We start from the raw sequence: 4,409 nt of genomic DNA, 5'->3' as shown, positions 1-4,409 counted from the left end.
TATTATGTTTTGGGATACTGTGTTGACTTTTGTATTCATAATTTACATGCAAATATATGTGGCTGACATTGCAATGATGTTATGGGGTCTGTGATAAATGAAACTACTTAAAATAGTACCACCAGATTCTTGCTAATACAGAGCCCTAGTTTAATATTGATACACACTGTAGGAGCCAAAATGCTTATTTTGCTATTGCTTATTATTTATATTATTATTATCATCATTATTTGTTTACAACCCACACAGTCGTAATTAGTCACCCTCATTGTCATGGAAAGACAATGAGGGTGAGCTGGCTGTTGTATTTTTCTGTTGACCTTTATATTAGCTATTGTTTGTTTTATTCGATTTAATAAATATCGTGAACAACCACTTCAGTAGACACTCTTCTTGGAAACGCATAACAGAGCCACATTTAGCCTCTACGGGACTATTGGGAGTTTAGTCGCCACACACACACAATTGCTAATATGTGAAAATAAGTTAACTTTACAAGTATACACACACATTCTGAAAGTGAAAGAAATCCTAGTTGTTCAAACATTTCCGTCTGGATCAAAGTGTCCGTCCAGCATCCGTCAACCCTAGAGCCATGACTCTAGCGTGATAATAATCAGAGCAACACTCCTGTTTATTTTAAAATGGTAATTGGCAGTGATTCCTCTTGACTTGTTCCGATTACACGTCCGATTGAAATCATCAAGGACTGATTGCCATTTATTTTAATCCGTCACTGAAAGACATGCCTAAATGTGAGATATGTGCATAAAAGACAGAAGTGAGAAATGAAAGGAAGTGCTGCAAATTCTCAGGATGCCCCGCCAAGAACATCAGAGGCTTCTTCCACAGCTCACGAACACACACACGAACACACACACGGATAAAAGCAGTTAGGTCAATACTGGAGCTGGAAACAGTGACTCAACGCAGTAATTCACAAGCCTACGCAATTCAATTTGAAGATTAAAATTTAAAGCATTAATAAAAAAGAACCACAGACACCCATAAAGCAGCGAGACAAGTGGTGAGGGCAAAACAAAGAGAAGAGTATAAACGGTGTTTGATGAGACAGTGTTGTAATAAATGTTCCGGGTGTTGCTGACAAAGTTGCGTAACAGTTTCAGAAAAACAAGAAATCAACACTGAGTCCATGAACGACCTGTTGAATGTGCAAGAAAAACCATGCAGTGTGACATAGCAAGATTTGCCCTGAATCGCACACAATGGAGGCCGACAGTAACTCATAATCACTGTCTTTCTCAAACACACACACAGAAGTGCGATTGCCCGGTGATGCAGAGAGAGAGCGTTAGCAAGGATAAAGCGATTTCACGGTCTGAATACAGACAAACAGAGGGCATTGTCCTCCATCTCTCTCACACACACACACACACACACACACACACACACACACACACACACACACACACACACACACACACACACACACACACACACACACACACACACACACAATTTGGATGGACAGGAAGGAAGGACGGATCAGTAGATCCAAGGATGGATGTGCAGGTTGACCACACACAGAAAGACAATTAGACCCCAGAGGAAAACAACCTTGTACAAGTGAGACTTCAAACAACTTAAGTTTGTTTTTGCTGGAAACTTCCAAAAGTCGAGTATTTTCTCTAACTCCCTTTCTTCCCTACACACATAGCAACACACACACAATCACAAACTCTGGCGAAAGGCAGTCGACAACAAGACAAGCCAAACAACTCCACCGACCCACTAGAGGATCCTCTCTACGTCAACTAGTACCTCTCCACCCCCCACACACTCTTTGTCATGTCCCACTCCCTCAATGCACTCTCCCCCAACGTGGGACAAGTCAGACCTAGAGATAAACCTGGCTGTAGAGTTATAGGTAGACAGAAGATCATGGTCCCCAGAGGATGAATCGCAAGGGTTTTGATTAATGCAGTGATTGAAGAGGGTGTGTTTAACCATGATGTTAGAAACTGGGAATCTGAGCACCCCCAGCCCCCCCCCACCCCAAACATTGGTCCTTATCCCAATCTGGGAGGGTCAGGGTTTTGTTCTGGCAACATTCAGCCTGAGTTAAACCCTTCTGCCTTGTTGGACTGTGAAAGAAGGTTGAGCAACTTTTATGGGCCATCCGATGAGTTTCACATTTAGTTCAAACTGCTTGTAGAAACATTTCATCAACTAATATAAGCTTTCTTAAGAGTTCAAGAGGAGAAATGTCTGATTGGATCGAGATGGATTCACATTTTGTACAGACATTCATGGTCCCCTCATGATACATTTAATTCACTTTGGTGATCAATTAATTAATTCGATTTTCAGCAACATCATCAAATTACAATGTGAACTTGCATAATTCTTCAGTTTACAACCAAATATCTGCAAAACCAAAGACAATTAAATCAGCCTAAGCTTCGTGGCCAACGTTGCATGCTATGACGCTCAACAAATATTTAAGGGTGAGATTATACCTAAACATCAGCCTATTAGCATTCAGCTCAAAGCACCACCATGTAAACGTATTATTGTCAAGTTAAATGATCCAACATTTGTTTTAAAAAGAAAGTCTAATCAAGATCAAATCCACATTTAGCTGGATCAAAATCAAGGTGGATAAGTGCAGGTAGATTTTAAGATATTTTACTTAAGTCAAAGTCACTGCCAAATACAAACTACAAAGTATAGACCTTTTATTAGCTTTGAAAGAACCAAGTTACAATTACTTTCTACTCATTTTTATTCTCCCACCCATCCCTACTGAGCTAATTCAACAAGATGGGTTCATGTTTTTTCCCCCCGTTAGCCTCTCCGTCTGACTCAGTGAGACCACACACCCTTTATTCCTGCAGACAGACACCCATGACTTGTTGCCAACGGGACCGGCGTGTGTGTGTGTAATGTGCGCCCATTCATCTGTAAGTGTGTATAGGTGTGGGGGTGAGTAGACCAGTATGGATGTTAGACAGAGAGTATAATAAGGAGAAAGGGTGAGGAGGGAGAGTTTAAAAGGTCCTGTGAATCTCCAGGAATACCAATGAGGAATAAAGTTATGGTAAAAGGGAAAAAAGGTGGGAGGTAAAGGAGAGAGACATGATGGTAGGAGTGAGAAAAAGACCAGGAATAGTGAGCAGTGAGAGGAAAGTGTTTTAAAGAAAGAAAGTTAAGAAAGAGAGCAGGCAGTGTGTGGGTGAGGAGAAAGAGGATGTTATTTTTATCAGAGAACATCTTCAGTTCAGTTAAAGTGCTACCGTCCATTCAATAATTACTTTTGTTACTGCAAACAACAAAGCAGTGCCGATAACATGCACAACATGTTTTGTGTTGATTCCTTTAATACTGACCACAGTTTGAAGCAAACATGAAAACAAATTAATGTCACTATGTAAAAGTCAAAAGCTATGCATTGTGGGTCAGGAATAGCTGTGGCTAAAGCAGAATTGAAAGGGGATTGTGTGGAACAAACAAACACAGGGGGAATTCACCCTTTTCACCACAAAATATATTTCACTTTGAGAATGGATAAACAAATTCAAGGCACTTTAAATTAAGCGATAACAGCTGCCAGAGTCGACTGCTGAGGCCACCATGAGAACTAAAGACATGATGAAAGGGTGCATTTGTATTCTTATCATTTCTCATGCAATGTTATAAGTGTCCCTGCAGTGACCTTGCAAAAAGGGGAAGACTCACAGAGTGAAAGTCCAGAGATGTTCATACGTTTATTAAATCAAGCTTCCACAGCGCAGTGTGCCATCAGCCCGCAGTGCGACGCCACACTGACCTCAGAACTGTTCATCCGCCACAGAAATGTCAAGAAAAGGCAATCAAATTATCAAATAAAAAATTAAGAAGTCTTTGATGTTACAGAGAAACACATTTTAGCAATCATCCCTAAAGAGTATTTATATTTCTTGTTAAATTTTTCTTTATTTTTGTATTAAATATACTAGTTTATTTAAGTTCATTATTTAAAACCTGTTCCTGGTGTGTGTGTGTGTGTGTATGTGTGTGTGTGTGTGTGTGTGTGTGTGTGTGTGTGTGTGTGTGTGTGTGTGTGTGTGTGTGTGTTTGACCAACAGGATGTCAGACAGACAGAGGGAGCTGTCAGCTGGAGCAAACGAATCAGAGCTCTGCCTGTGTGTGTGTGTGTGTGTGTGAATATTAGCTCATCCTGTCGCTGTTTGATGGCTGATACTGAAGCGTCACAGAGTTTCAGTATGACTCAGCAGGAATAAGTCAAAGCCCAATGTTTCAGTGTGTGTGTGTGTGTGTGTGTGTGTGTGTGTGTGTGTGTGTGTGTGTGTGTGTGTGTGTGAATATTAGCTCATCCTGTCGCTGTTTGATGGCTGATACTGAAGCGTCACAGAGTTTCAGTATGACTCAGCAGGAATAAGTCAAAG

This window comes from Notothenia coriiceps, unplaced genomic scaffold (genome assembly GCF_000735185.1).
Source record: "Notothenia coriiceps isolate Sejong01 unplaced genomic scaffold, NC01 NC01_scaffold00017075, whole genome shotgun sequence".
NCBI lineage: Eukaryota > Metazoa > Chordata > Actinopteri > Perciformes > Nototheniidae > Notothenia > Notothenia coriiceps.
The sequence above is the reverse complement of the archived record's forward strand: the minus strand, read 5'-3'. Positions refer to the sequence as shown.